At 40.0% G+C, this 16,709-nt stretch overlaps 1 long non-coding RNA gene across 1 annotated transcript; it reads right to left on the minus strand.

Moving 5' to 3' along the window:
* Positions 1-924: 924 nt before the first annotated feature.
* Positions 925-9,051, minus strand: LOC115610013. Its single transcript, XR_003992075.1, has 6 exons — positions 8,911-9,051; positions 3,126-3,234; positions 2,830-3,020; positions 2,280-2,393; positions 1,392-1,603; positions 925-1,302 (listed from the first exon to the last, which is right to left on the minus strand). It is a non-coding gene; the product is annotated as an uncharacterized LOC115610013 (long non-coding RNA).
* Positions 9,052-16,709: the final 7,658 nt, after the last annotated feature.

The following is a 16,709-nucleotide window of genomic DNA, read 5'->3' on the forward strand; positions in this document are numbered from 1 at the left end:
TCATCCTCGTGGCCCTCCTCTGGACTCGCTCCAACAGCTCCATGTCCTTTTTATGTTGAGGACACCAGAACTGTACGCAGTACTCCAAGTGGGGTCTCACAAGAGCAGAGTAGAGGGGCAGGATCACCTCCTTCGACCTGCTGGCCACGCTTCTTTTGATGCAGCCCAGGATACGGTTGGCTTTCTGGGCTGCAAGCGCACACTGCCAGCTCATGTTAAGCTTCTCATCAACCAACACCCCCAAGTCCTTTTCTGCAGGGCTGCTCTGAATCTCTTCTCTGCCCAGCCTGTAGCAGTGCCTGGGGTTGCCCCGACCCAGATGTAGGACCTTGCACTTGCCTTGGTTAAACTTCATAAGGTTGGCATCGGCCCACCTCACAAGCGTGTCAAGGTCCCTCTGGATGGCATCCCTTCCCTCCAGCGTATCAACCGAACCACACAGCTTGGTGTCATCGGCAAACTTGCTGAGGGTGCACTCAATCCCACTGTCCATGTCACCGACAAAGATGTTGAACAGGACCGGTCCCAACACCGATCCCTGAGGGACACCACTCGTTACAGGTTTCCAACTGGACATCGAGCCATTTACCACAACTCTTTGCGTGCGGCCATCGAGCCAGTTTTTTATCCACCGAGTGGTCCATCTATCAAATTGATGTCTCTCCAATTTAGAGACAAGGATGTCATGTGGGACAGTGTCGAATGCTTTGCACAAGTCCAGGTAGATGACATCAACTGCTCTGATATCCTGTAATTGTCTTTCTTTTTTTTTTTAATTTGCTACAGATGTGGACAGAATTCTCTAGCAGCATAATACCAATTTTCACTGCAACACAAACAACATATAGATGTATTAGTCTTTTACAGTTTAGCTTCTTGCTGCTGTTTGGACCACATCAGTTTGTTTTACCAAAGCATGATCTTGGGTGGTCATGAATGGTTTGAAACCAAACTAAGATAAAAAATAATTGCTTCTGGCAAATCCTCTCTGTGTACTAGGTGGTTCTTCCTAGGCAATAGAAACTATCTATGCACATATAAAGCATGCATCTGGAGCTGGTCAGAACATTTCCATTAAATGTAATCTCATAAAAATATGGTGCTTTGTCAGAGCCAAAACATTTTGCAGAAAACACGTCTGTTTAGGTGAAGTTTTAATCAGGGAGGTATTCAAGATTCAAGGCTGTTGGTCACTTCTGATGGCAGAGACAGAGGAAGCATGCAGTCCAGTTTGAAAACCCAAGATTTTTCATCTCAAATTAATCATTTCAGAAAACCATTCAAGAAGTTCTGGGTTTGTACCTATGAAAATGAAAACAATGTTGACACCACAAAAGCTGCCATGAAACAGAATCAGCATTCTCTGAAAAGGATGCTCAGAAAAGCTGTACCTGCATCATCACATCAGCTCTGTGGTCCTTCTCCACAGAGCACCACGTGTAGTTACAATTAGTTGAGAAGCTGGAAGGCTGGAATGGAGTGGGGCTCTGACATGATAAATTGGCAGCTTGTCGCTGGTCTTTCACTGCCTTGGAAATTGTAACTCACAGGAACATGTGCTTTATGATGAGAAGTTCAGGGAAAACCACTTTCTTTTTCTTTTCTGAAAAAAAGAAAAAAAAAAGAAGAAAAGAAAATCCTAGTCAGAGAAAAGATTCAAAATTTAGTACTTTCCAGAAATTAAGATTTTGAGTAAAATTAGGCGGTCAATCAATATGCACAAGTACTTACAATTTTTAAATTTGTTTTTGATATTCTGGGATTTTTAACTGCTTAACAGTTTTTAAACTTCTTGTTATAAAGTTTTAAGTGAGCGAAATTAGCATATAAAATTGCTTAATCTCTCAAATTCCCTGCCAGCCTTTACAAATTGCTGTCCTTTAGCACTTATTCTTGCAGGTTTTCCTGTTTCCTACTCTAACAGCTAAGCCCAGTTGAATTCTGTCTAAGAGAAGTAATAGACACTTGTCTCCAGGAGAGCAGTCTGGCCATCACTCATTTCCCCAAGCTCCGGACAAACAGGACTCTTCAGACATGTTTCTGTTTCTGCTGCTCCTCACGGAGCCCATCTGGCTAAGCCTGTTGGTCACTCCATGAAGCACACCACTCTCCCCACGTCCTGCAGCCCCAGACATTGACCTCATGAATCCATGTGCCAAGCACCATAGGGTGCCAGGGCTGCACAGCACTGCAGTGCTTCAGGAGCTACAGCTCCATGTCTGGAAATCCATCACCATCTCTTTCAATAGACCTCTGAGATCTCCAGGTCAAGTGCTCACCTTCAAGCAGAGAAGTACGTCTGCTTCCAAGTGTTCTAGGTAGATTTATCTCCTTTAGAAATGGCAGGGAGTGCTTTTAACAAGGCCACCTCAAGATCAGCCAGCAAACGAGACCTGCACAGCAGACAAAGGTGAACTCAATCGCGGTTTAAACTGCAAAGCTGACTGCTTCCCCAGACCAGTGCACACTCTGGAGGCATGGACATACAGGCAGATGTCCCGTTGCCCCCACGCTGGGTCAGTTCCCTGTGGAAAACTGAGGCGCTGCCCTTGTAAGACACAAGGGCATGTTGAAAGAAGGGCAGGAAACTACCTTGGTCTCCATCCTTCCCCTTCCCCAGGCTGAGTATAAAGCGTGCAGGTGATTTGCTTTGTTGTAAACTGCTTGGTAACAGATATATTTGTATATCAATCAGATTAAATCACATAAAATAATTGCCATTTGGAGTGTGTCACACAACACACAGCAACAGGCTGCTTGGGCAAAAAGCTCTCAAAAATTTGGTAAAACAAAGATTGCAGAAGAATGGAAAAATATTTTTTTCTTTACCTGCACATCACCCCCACATAGCTGCTGATGGCTGCCAAATGCACAGTTCTGCTTTGCATTAGCCACAGTCTATGGGGTCAACTGGTTGTTACACACTGGAAAAACATTGCAGATGCCTCATTATAACTCAGTGCAGCCACACTAGCAGTGTGCCACTAATCACCATTTATTCCCATTTCTCAGCAGCTGATCTGGATTAGGAACATGAAAAACAAACTAAAAGAAATTGCACTAAAATGTTTAAATAAAATGACCAATAAATTCATAAAGCCATTAAAACACTGCAGGGGAAATACCTCTAATGCGTTTTTTAAAATTCTTGCAGTGTCTTTATTCTTTACTTTCTCTTGGCTGTTGCACAGTCCTGAAGATCCTCATGTTTTTCTTCTGGTTGTACACCAGGTGCTGCAGAGACCATGGTTATTTTTAAGTCATTTACTTGATATCAATCACTTCCTTCTTGTAGATCTAGAAAACACTACTCACACATACTACACTATGGAACATAGCAAGTACCAATAGTAATGCATTACACTTAATTAACAAGTATTCATATTCTACTTTACAATAATTTAACTAAGCATAGCTTAAACAAATGCAAGCTGTTTAGGGTAACACCCCAGCCATATTAGGTTTATTGTAAATACTATAGCCATAATAATAGCCCAGAATATTTTGAAAATCAAAAGCTCCCTTCTCACACAACATTTAAAACTCATTCTGTAGCAGGTTGAATATGTGCTTTCTTTTGTAAAAAAACAAATGAGTTAAAATCTAAAATAGTGAAACAGCATCTATGAACTTAACAGTGACCTGACATGAGATGAATCAGTGGGAAGAAACCTTTCTATTGGAAATAATTACTTATCCACCAAGTACACATTGGTTATAGTAGGTATATTTTCCCTATATACAAACCTTACTCTTACTCTTTCTACGTGATGGGAATAATTAATATCAGGATGCATGGGGTTAGTCTTACCAAAGACTGGGGACACAGCTGCACAAGTAGAATTATTCGAATATTCAAGATTTTACAACTTTCTTATTGTTAGATACTACATTGTATTTCAGCAGCAAAGCTCACATCTTGTACATCACATTACCCCATCTTCCCAAACAGTTTGGGTTTTAGTACTGGGTAGATTTGGTTATTTTGACTCCAGATCATTTGAGTTATCCCGTTTGGTGCACAGAACCATAGACATTTACTAACACAACTGAGGGGGCAGTAAATTGGTCATGGATGTTGGGAACTTTCAAACCAGCTTTGCTGTCAAAGACAACATATCGCGTAGGGACAACCTCTCATTTCAAACCATGTGAGACACTGGCACAGGTTGCCCAGAGAAGTTTTGGATGCCCCATCCCTGGCAGTGTTCAAGGCCAGGTTGGACAGGGCTTTGAGCAACCTGGTCTAGTGAAAGGTGGCCCTGCCCGTGGCAGGGGGGTTAGAACTAGATGATCCTAAAAGTCCCTTTCAACCCAAACCATTCCATAATTCTATAGTTCTATGATTCTATGGTAAGCAGTGGAAGGGTGAAAACCTTACAAAATATCTCCTCAGTTAGCTCACTGGCAGAAACAGTATGTCACCTTTCGCACATTTTATTTTCTTATATTTTCTCCCCCCATTCTAATTCATAGTTTCCCCTTCACTCTCTTACATGTTACTCTTACTCACTGGCTAAATCTAGCTTGATAACACAGAGACCGACATTGCTATTAAAAGTACTGATTTAACTGCTACAGACAAAGAACATATTTTATTTTTACATCAAGTGGTTCTTTCAGCCCTCTGTCTTCACTGTGTTTCCTTACTCTGGTTTTACACTCTATTGTCCTATTTTTATTATTGCTTTGCCTAAAACTACTGTAGAGAGAGCAATATTCTCTGTTTTAATGCCTCAATAAAGTTTTGCATTGGAATATTTAGGTGAGATTTTTCAGAAGCATTTAACATTGACAGTATCTTTAGCATTATAATTTGAAAAAAAAAATTTTTATATTTTAAACCTTAGCTATGTACTTATGGGCATGAATTGATCAAACCTGTTTTTCATCTTTTGTCTTTTATTTTGGTACTCCAGTTAGGCACACTGCCGATAATGACTTGACTTGCTTACTTATATAAATGACTTCTTATACATTTATCGAAGCCATTTACAAAGGCATCAAGCATTATCATGGTCTCTGCAGATGTAGAAAGAAGCTGGTAATAGCTGACTTTGTTGCACAGTGCCTGAGTAGGAGACTCAAGTGCTATTGCCAGTCCAGTACTTTTGATCTTAATTTGTAAAAGTCTTTCCCAGTATTTTGATATGCCAAGGAAAACAGAAATCAATGAGATTTTCTCCAGTTTTAGAAGAACATAGCCAGTGCATTTGTGGGGGACTAAGTGAGCATTTAAAAACCACATACAATTAGGGCTTACATTATAACCATACCTGTTCCTCTGAACAAAATAAACTCTCAAACATGGGAGTTTACAAATCTCTGAGAAAAATTCTGGAAGTAAATTAGTCTACTACTAGTCAAGCCTCTCCTGCTGAATCTTTCTTCTACACACTGTTTAAACTTAATTGTTTTATAGGTTTGGAGAAGTGGGCTTTGGGTTCAGATCTGGAATTTTGTTTTGCTTTGGGGGTTTTGTTTGGGATTGTGCAGGGATTTTTTTCACTTTGGACAAAGCCAGATTCTCATTGATACTGCCTCCACACTGTATCTGGTAAGGTTCCTTAAGCCTCTCACCTAACTGCTCTTCTACATTTTGTTTCAGGCTGCAGAATTGCTTGCTATGTAAGATGTGTATCAGCCTTTTTGCTCCACATCATTTGTACTTGCATCAATTTTCTTCTGACAGTTGGATGTTTCAGTACCACAGCTGCCTGTTTTAGCAAAACTTCAACTGTGATATTTTAATTCTAATATTTTGGGCACTAATTTATATAACACTAGAAATATCAATATGCTGATAGTGTAGCCTGCCACAAACAGCAGCTGGGAGGGCGAAAAGGTAGGAGAGAACTTTCACAGCGATGAGAAACATCAGTGAAGAGGCAACTGCATATGAAGTTGCTTAGAGAGTTGGGGTGCAGTGAAGGTGAAGTTGGGGTGCAGTGTAGGATCCTGATGAGTCCCTGACATATCTGTATGGATTTATAGATTGTAGATCTGTGAGTGCTCTGGCAGAGACATGGGACCTACTGCTATCACTGCCCAAAAGCACTGAAAGGAAATTCTAATCTGTGACCTGGCTCACCCAGGTTTGCAGCTTGACCTGTCTCACAGGTACGCAAGGCAGAACAGCCCTTTGGGAAGTCACCGTGTGCCTGGCTTGAAAACCAGCAGCCCTGCAGCACTGGCAGAGACAGCATGGCATTAACAGCCTCTTTGTCAGAGATTAGGTCTAGGGAAGATTGCTTGATCTGAACTCCTGGGAATTCCAGCCTGTAATTAGCCTGATTTGCTGCCTTAACCTTTCTCCCTGCATATTCCCACCTAGTGAGGCTAATTAGAGCTCCTGAACATGGCACTGGCCTGCAATGCCTACTGCCGCCTCCCTGTACCCATCCAGCCCTACAAACACTGGGGTAAGAAAAGACACGTATGGGAAGATCATCCTCCTAGCTTGGCAGGGCCAGCGGTGGCTTGTCCTCTCTCCAGCCCATCATCTGAATATCACAGAATGGAGGTAACCAGCACAGAAGGAATGAGACCTACAATTAAGTGACCCAACTGCCAACATGCACAGTAGCTGTGACTGGATTGGATCATTTAGTTGCATTTTGCTTGATATCCTCCACTTACTCAAAATGGGGGATGTTCTGTCTATGTATGTATATGGCCATGTCAACAGAGGGGACAGAGCCTGTTGTCCCCCCCAGCCACTGTGGGCCTATGTGGCTCACCCAGCTGGAACAGGTTAAGCATCACTGCCCTACACAAAGGCCATAGGAAAAATCCCATCTGACAAGCAGTTTTCCGTACTCTTCTCAGTACCGCTTAGTAAAAATGATTACAGGAGAAACATAAGACCTGAAACTAATCAGCACTTCTCTCCCTTCTCCCAGATACTTTTCCCGTTTGGGATCTTGACTTAAAGCCCAAAGCACCAAAGGGCAGGCACCGCTTTAGGGTGATTCTAGTATCATAATAGTGCTAATGGCTCAGAAATTAATAACATATGCCTGACTGGAGCAGGCTGGCCAAACAGCCTTGAACATCAAACTACCTGACCCCTGACACTAGACAGGTTGATTTATTATACTGTTAGCCCTCCTGACAACATGCACTGTGGGCTTGGCACTGTCTGGTCATTTTTCAAGCTCTTTGCACATTACTGGCACCTATATCCTCTAACGTATTACATCAGACAGCTCAGCTGCAGAATACTAAAAGCCGCTCCCTTCCTCCATCACTCCCTCCTTCCCTCTCTGCCTGTATGCCTCCCTTCCTCCCTCTCTGTTCTCTCAAGTAGAATGAATGAATATGTGAATCTAATACAAGATAGGAGCTTAATGTTTGTATGAGTGGAAAGAATAAATATGCATGATGTAGGTAAGGTCAAAAGGATGGAGTAGAGGGTGTTAAAACATTAATGTATTTGCAGTGACACTTATTAAGTGACGTCAAATTACCCGAAAGAGATGTTCCCTGATCCAGAAAACTTAGACTCATAAAAAGTCCTACTTTTTGTGTAGCAGGGAATAATCCAAGACGGGATAATTCAAGAACAAATTTATGAGCAAAAGAGCCACAATATCCTCTATATTTCAAAGGGTTAAAAACTGCTCCTGTTTTGTAGGACTAAGGAACTGCACTTCACCAATGGCCACAGCCAGAAGCACCAAGCTTGCACATTCAAGGCACAAAAAGGCCTACCTCTACAGCAAGGATTAATAGCTTACAGCTCTTGGACTACATGCAGTTTGTAAATGTGGTTTCAGTACTCATCATATGCACCATGTTCATGTGCTACATCACATGCAGGGCTGGCACAGGGACTGCTAAAGAATATCAGTCCACGGCTGCAAGAGGAAACAAATCAGTTGCAGCGGTTAGGACACCATCACTGTACCATGCTCCAAAATGTCTTCATATGAACAGACCAACCACACACCACAACAGAGTTGTTCCTTGTATAGCCACTGTGTAGGCAATGAACTAGCCTAGAGGTCATTTGCTCTACTTGCTCTCTGAAGCAGAGTTTGCAACAGATACCTAACCAAACACTGACATCAACTGAAGTTCTGGCTACTGCTTGCTACAGAAAAGGCACAAAACTTGGTGTGGTCCTGGACAAGGTATGCAACTCAGTTTAGGAAGTTAGTGTCAAATAATTGTTCTATAACAGCTGGGTGAACTTCAGCATCCTTGCAAGAGCGAAAAAGAAAAGGAAAAAGAATCACTTTCAGTCTAACAGCATTGCGATTAAAAATAGTGACTGGCATAGAAATAAAGAAGTCCATTGAAGGCAAAAAAAAAGGCAGCTAAAGGATACAATGCTTGTAAACAACAAAGGAGACTGTTTTAAGATATCACAGTGAGAGCACACTACACAGCAAAAAGACTTTTTTAAAGTCATTTTCCCTCCGCCCCACACATGTATATATCACAGAAGGGTGGTGACAAGACAGCCTGCTGAAAATAGAAGCTTTCTCTGAATAAGGAAAATAGGAAATAGAATAAAGTATAAATGTAAACATAGAATGGCTGTAAGGAAAGCCAAAAAGATTAAGCATGCAACCTGTTAAAGGCATAAAAGGTATGAAAAAAACACCTCTATCCCAACATAGAGGTAGAAAGTTTGCCAGTGGTCACCCAGGCAAGGTAAAAGAAGACAAGAACATAACAGACTAGTTGAACAGTTTGTATTACTGGAGTTTTTATAATTTCTATAATTTGTTCATTATACAAAAGGTTTCCATCTTTCAGTCCTTCTCTGCAGGTGGAATATGCTAAAGAACTGCTTCAGGGATGAGGGTCAGGAGAGGGAGTCCCAGCACAGACCAGCCCAGACTGTACTCATTCACGCCTTCTTAAAAATCGGCATATTGTGAGTTTTAATTTAATACTTACATTAGCTTTGGCACCAAAATACGATGATTTTTTTTTTTTTTTAGAGATCTTAGAAGAACTGGAAACTGCACATCCCGATTTTCATGCTAGGTAAAGTGGTTATACTGAGAAGAAAGCACAGAATTAGAACACATGTTCAAATACAACACAACGGGTAAGAGTCTAATTGACTTTTGTACTAGAAGTCATGTCTCACAAATCGATTAAAGTTCTTTGAAGGAGCAATGAGCAGGTGGAGCAAGATGATACAAAAGGATCTGAAGACATCCATTTGCAGAGACTCTTAAAGAAAAGTAATTGCCACACACTACAAGGGAAAGTCCTTGCATACATAATTTTCTTTTAAATGACAGGGGAAAATGATCAGGAATAAAAGGCCAGTTACACATTGGAGGAATTTTACTAAAGTAGTCTTCCAGGGAGCTACAATAGAGGCTGTGCTGCTCAATATACATGTGAATGGCCTGTAAAAGACCGTTGATAGTGACAGTTGCAGGATGAGAATATGTTCACTAACCCTACAGCAGAGGCTTTCAAAAGGTCTCCAGTCTTCAGCAATTGGGCTGTCAGCTGAACTGCTACACTGGCAAACTCGAAATCATCAGCATGGGAAATATAGCACTAATATATTGATGGCCTATATATTAACTATTGCTGCTCAGGCATAAGAATGGCCTTTCTAAATCAGGTCCATCTAGCCTTATGTTCTGCCTGACTGAGGCCAGTAGCAAAAGTATAGCGAGAAGAATGAAAAGGCAGTTAATGGTCCTTTCTCAGCATACTCTGCCAGCTCCTGACAATCTGTGAGGCATGAATCTCCTGAATGAGGGACATTCCTCTGCATTATTTAATAGCTATTGTTGAATTTTTCTTTCATTGATTTCTTTAATTATTTTTTTTAAATCCATGTAAACTTGTGGTATCTATACTATACTATAGTAGTAAGTTCCTCAATGAAATACTACATTTTATGAAATGAAATTAGGAATGTTCTCTGAAAATGACAGTTCAGTGGACAGCAGTCATCAAATGAAGCAGGTGCTATTAAAAAAGGGAATTAATTGGAAAGGTGTAGCAAGCATAACAGGAACCATCATAAAGCCACTGTGCTGATGGGTGGTGTGTCCACATTTTGATCACTGGACCCAGTACTGGTCATTCCAAGAAAGATAAGGTAGAGCTTGGAAAAGAAGAGTGTAGGGCATCAAAAAGATTACCATATGGGAAGTCTTCTATAGTAAGACATTTTAGATAAGATACTTCAGCTTGTAAGACAGATGAGGAAGGAATTATTTAATAGAAATATATCGGAACAGTTTGAAAAGGGAAGAATTCAAATACAGAAGTGAGAAACATTTATTTGGTTTCCATAATTATTCAGTTTTCATTTTTCCTAGATAAAATCCATAAGGAGTGGATTTTTTTTTTTTTTTATTTATTTTCTTTTATTTAGATTTTTCAGGGACAGCTGGAATAAGAGGGGGACAAAGCTGAAAGTAGTTGCCCCTCAGATTTTACTGCAGGAATTAGGAAAAGTGGAAAGAAATCCTAGCTGTAGTTTTTGCCATTCCAGAAAGCTCACAGTGAGACAGAGTTCCTTTAACGTGGATTTTAAAGCTATGCTAATGTTCAACGTTTCATTTAACAAATGTCCACGCCTCACAAAGGAATGTGCCTTCTTATTTGAAGGTTCTTGTCCCAGACAGCAACAGCCTCACAGTATTTCTAATCCAGCAGTGTATACAAAAGTGTTTTGCTTTTTCATTATATTTCTTCATCCTGTAATAGCCAAGCAAAGCACTCTAACTGGAAAAAAAAATTACCTGTTTTACTCAAAACTTGGGTACTGTGATTATATTTGGAGATTCCTAGCATGAATCAAGCCAGACAAACCACAGGATACCAGCTAAGGCATGGTAGGAAAGCCAATAATTCCATCATTTATGCAACACAAGAATCACTATATGCCTGAAAGAACCGAGGTGAAACTATTTGCTGAAATCCTTATGAAATACCCATTTTCTGTGTTTAGAAATACAGTACTGGCTCTCTTTACAAACTTTTACACAATCATTTTGTTTCTTCATGAATAAAGTAAATTATCTAGCTAATCTAAAATATGTCTGAAGATTAAGTGCGTTTGCACTACATGGATGAAATAATACCATAAATGTTATACAAACTAAGATACAGAAAATATTATGAACACCTAGAACATTAGCAGTCTTTCTCCTATAAATAATGACATATTTTCTTCCTCCGAAAGGTCATACTCTAATTTTTTTTTTATGGTCTTTTGTAATTCTGCCTCCCCTGATATAATATGCCTTTACTTCAGTCCATTTGTACATGCGCACACAGATCTTCCTGGGCAATGTCACTTTTGAGAGCCTACTGCCTGTCTTCAATTTCAATTGCAGCTTTCCACACTGCCCAGACGTGGAACATCTTCATTCCCTCATGCCCTTACTGCCCCTTTTCCTCTTAGTAAGCTGATTTCTGCCACAATAAACATAAGCAGCAACTTTAGAACTACATAAAAGTATTGACAAAATCTCTATGTTGTTCCAAAGAGTAGTTCAAGTATCAGCTCTTCAGGGAAGAACTTAACTTTGTGTGCACTGGACAGATAAAGCACTGCCTAAAACTATGACTGATAGCATTCCTCATTTTTGTAAACTAAACCAAGTTCTGAATGTGTTATGCAGTCCTGGATCCTGCATTTTCTATGTGACAGATTCTTTCAAAAAGTTTGTACAGAGCTCAGCTCTCCTGTGGTCCACCAAGGAAAGATCCACTAATCTAGTAGGACTGCAAGACACACGAGAAAGTGTAACCAGAGCACATGTTAGAGAAAGAGATAACCAGAGATGACCAGCTCCCTGAAATTATTTCTAAGGAAGAATAATTATCAAAAAATACCAAAGAGTCAAGACTTTGGAAACCTGTAAAGTCTGAAGTTTCATCAGATAGTAATTTATGCCTATAGTGCTTAGCATCAGCACAGATATTGGCTGTAAATTTCACTAAATTATATGAAACATTTTAAGAACTGATTCATAGAGAGATTAGTATTTTCTTCTGAAATTTTTGTTAGTGATTTCTCACATTATATAGCAATCTCTGTCTATCTCCCCCCTACTCTAGCCAACCTTTTTCTTTTTAAAGAAATCACTAGTTTATTTATCCCACTTGTCATATAAAAACACTAGTCAAACTGGGTATCAAGAAAATATTCCATCAAGTCACCAATAAAGAAATAGAAAAGTAATGATGACCAGAATGGAGCCTACTATTTCTCAAAACAATTACAATGTTCTTGTTTTCAAGCAAAGAAGAGGCAGTCACCCTATATATATGGATTTGAATATCATGTTCTTCAACTTGAAGTATGTATGGATTGCTGTGAAGTCTGTAAAGTTGGTCGACACAATGATTTCACTTAATTTGTTTTTTCTTCCATGTTCATTTGAAAGGGATGTTACTAACCCAGAGAGAGAGGGAGAGAAATAGCAGAATTCACTAAGGGTAAATGTATTTAATAATACAGATCCTATTTAATATCTTCATTTATGACTTTAGAGGGGGAAAAAGGAGGATAGTGGTCATGAAATTTGCTGATTAAACAAAGATAACTGTCACCATTGAAAAAGAAGGGGACAAGGAGTGATGGATGACCCTGGAATAATAAAAAAGCAGAATAAAATGTAAAAGACTAATGACAACAATTTTTGCCATTAGCCCATCAGCTGGATGTAGTGAAGAAAGAGCAGGGTAGTGATCGCAGAAGTATGAACCATCAGACAATGCATCTCCATCATTTTCAGCCTACTGGAAGATGACATCTAAGGCCTGATGTCCATTTCCCTCGTCCCCCATGTTGGCACCTCACAAGTCCTGCCAGCTGCAAACCGGCTGCAGCAGCCCAGTGGAAGTGCATGGAGACCACACAGTTAGTGGCATGGCACTTTTCAGAGGCAGAAAGGGATACAGGGTTTGAATTCTCTCATCCAAGTTAAAATTGAAACTAAGACTTCACTCCCCTGGCAAGTGCTGCAACTGCAGAGGGTGAAGAGAGCAAAGTATCTGAAAAGTGTCTTTTGGAGATGTCTGTTCTCAGGCAAGGACTATGGACTGTTGATAGCAGCATGACCTGGAGATGTGACCAGGCCTGCCCGTCCTATGTTTTGCTGCATTCCACCTCTCACATTATCTTGGATGTCACATCGTTTGAAATGTACACAAGCAGTCTCTGTGCCGAACAGTGCCTGAGGCAGTACACCTTCCCAGCGTCTACCTCAGTGGGACTGTGATATGGGCATCCAATTAATCAACAGGAATCACTGAGTCCAGGAAGAATTGTCACCTCAAGCTCAGTTCTATTAATGGCAGGCCTAAGCTGGTACTATACAGACTTATTCAGAGGCCTCTCTCTGCCAGATGCTCCACAGTACCTGTGATAGACAATTTATACCATTTTCCAGGAAAACTTCCTCATTACCAGAGATAAAAAAGACTGATGCTACTGTTTCAAGGATGTCAAACAGGTTTTGAGCTTATTAAGAAGTTGAAAAGAATAAGGGTGGCAGAATTTGAGGCACCTGGTGTTGGAATATTACATGTTTCTACGGTATTGCACAGAGGCTTTCAATATCAAATGTGGGAGAGCTTTCTTATTCCTAGTTCACAACATATAAAAAGACAAAACATATCATTTAGTGTATTTCATGATATTTATTTGACTGATGAACTGATAGCTGGGTCATAGTTTTTAATACCAAAATAATTTTAAAAATCTATAATTTCTAGTTTACCTGAAATGGGAAATATAGAGCTCATTTGTCATTTGCTAATCTAACTTTCTGTTGCTGTCACTGTACAGAAATGGCATGTGTTCCAAAAAAGAACAGTAAGTGTCCATTTAAGGTCTCTGCAAAGGAGATTCAAAAGGTGTAATTCAAACTAGTGTAAACCACTGAGATTGCTTTTCAAAAGGAAACCTCTTGTTCTTCAAGGCTTTGCTTTTGACTCTGGTTTTCGCAAAAAGATGGGATTCTTCAACAGTGAAAGAGAACCCTGGTCCTTCTATCTAAAAATGTGTCCTCAGAGGTGACATTTTATATCTACATCAACTAAAGCTCATGGAAACATTTTCCAATTTTTTTTCTGTCCTTGTGAGCCAGGACATTCCCTCCTGACTGGCCAGTGGGCACTCAAACACCACAACCTCCATGGAGTCCTACATCCAAGTCCCTGTGCTATCAGACCATCTCTAATTGAACTTTATGAACAACAAATATGTAGTCATTCATTGAAAATGAAACAGCACTGACAAGAAAGATTTGGACGTTCCACCTGAAAAACCCAGAAATACTTCAATGACATGTTCCTCTGTGGAAGTACTGTTCTAATTATCTCATAGCTAGGTGGCATTACCCACAACATGTTTTTTAAATATGCATTTTATTCCCTTCCAGCACCAGTGATAAATCAGGTGATTGAATTAAGCTAGATTTCAAACAAGATAAATAGTAACCATCTTAGTGATGAGATGTCAGTCTTAGGTAGGGGGATTTTTACTCAGTTTTGAAATATACTATTTACTTTGACAGTCAGTCTCAGATGTCAGTCAAAAATCTAGACTGGGAGTGGCAGTGGAATTTTAATTCATTTTTGAGGTATACCACAGTTACCCTTCTCAGAGAAAACTAAAGTCAGGATCACTACAACCACAAAAATTGTGGCTGTAAATGAGAAACTGCAATATACTAATTTGTAATAGAGCAAGGAGGATCCAGAAGAATGTTATGTAAAGTATCATATGAAGATTATATTTAATTTTTGTTTACTTAATTAAAGAAGATCCTAGAAACTCAGTAACTATTACTTTCCTCCTATGTAACTCTAGCAGAAATTGTAGTTGACTGTTCACGAGAGATCATGAGTTCTTTCCTTCTGATCAAGTATAAGTCATACTTCTAATTTGTCCCTGTTTTGGCTTAGAGACAGAGGCCTGTTTAATTCCTTTAGGTTTTAGAAGGAGGAATAACTTCCACTGACACCATTTAGTCTGTTTTTAAACCATAAGAGGGTTTCATTGAAACCATTTTACCATCATAATCTTACATTGTAATGGTTTCATAATGGCACCGGCATAAGGTCCTTATAGACTTGCTGTGAAATAGTTTTCCCATAATAACTTCGTATCTCTGACTGCATTGTAATGATTTCATCATGAGGTCATGGACTAGCAATGAATCCCTTTTGCCATTGAAATCTTACAGTTCCTCATTATAGCCTCAGTCATCATGGCATTGTTATGGGGCTCCACTGGATAACAGTGAAACCATTAGGCTTAAATAATATCACCCTAATGATATAGTCAGGGGTTAGGAAAGAGTAAGCCATCCCCTTGCTCATTTCAGTGTCTCAGTTCAGCATTTGATTCAGGGGGCTGAAGGTGTGCAGTATGGCTACAGAACTACCATCCCTCCTCTTGCAATGGGAGTGAGTGGTGACTACACACCCTGAGGGAACAGGGAACTTTAAAAGAAGAATAAAAAATGTAAAAGACCCTCTTTACTGCTTCTGGGCCCCAATTCAGCAAACGCTTAATTCAATCCTCTTCAGCAACAAGTTTAAGTTCATGTTTAACTTTAAACGTGAATTCAAATCTCCTTAACTCCAGTGAGTTCTAAACACATGGGCAGGTGCTTTATTGTATTAAGACAGACTTGGGAACATTTTTTGCACCACTGAGCTCATATTCTCACGTCAGACATCTTCACCTAGCTGGGGCAAAAGAGATCTTCAAAAGTGCTGCAGGTTCTGAACTCCTACCCATGTTCTGTGGAATTATCAGACCTGCAGGTATGGATTTACAGGATTGCTCTGAAACAGCCTCAGCTCTCCCATCAAATCCACAGCCCTCCAATCCCACATCTCTACTACAGACAATTGTACCTACTCTGTTTATGCAGCTTTTCCATGGCAGCATGAATACTCCTGATAAAACTTACCTAATCAAGCTGACCTAATGAAGCAGACTATTCCCTCTAGCCTCCCACCACAGGCTATGTTCTGCCAAGCTTCTAAAATCCTTGCTGTCCCATTTTCTCTTCCTTGTGGACATGGAACAGTATGGTCTCAACAGACTTGCATTTTAGGCTACTGAAATATTGCATTACAATGGTTCTGCAATCGTTCCCATCACAAGATCCACACAGACTGATGTTCCTTCTGCTGCCACTATTGTTGCACTAAAAATCTCCACTTCACTTGCTAATGCTGGCTGCTCTTAAAGTGGAGGAAAATCAGTTCCCATGTCAAAACACAAGTTATCTATGTTATCTGCTCCCTCAGAGAATAAGAAAGTACCCTAGATGTGCTGCTGCATGGGAAAGCTCCTTAGAGCCAAGAAGGAAAACTTGAATGGTATCATTGTCTTAACATCTCCTCAGCTTCTCTAGAACTGATGACAGGGGAGTCGGGCAACAAGGGCAAGCGTGGGCACAGCCACTCTTGTCATCGTCTTCTCCAGTTTGATGTAGGTGCTATTATTAATGGAAGTGGTAACGGTTAAGTAATCTCTAGCTATTGTCTTTAGGTTTTTTTTTTTCTTTTCTTTTACTGTTGCAGCCATCTCACATGTTATTTTTCTAGGGGTAAGCATGGCTACACAAATATGTCCAGAATAACTCTGAGCAACGTCTGAATGCCTTTATAACTCACATCCACCAAGACAGTGACAGTTTGCAGAATGCACTGAAAAATAAGGAACATTTTAGTTAGCTGCCAAA

This window comes from Strigops habroptila, chromosome 6, assembly GCF_004027225.2.
Source record: "Strigops habroptila isolate Jane chromosome 6, bStrHab1.2.pri, whole genome shotgun sequence".
Lineage (NCBI taxonomy): Eukaryota > Metazoa > Chordata > Aves > Psittaciformes > Psittacidae > Strigops > Strigops habroptila.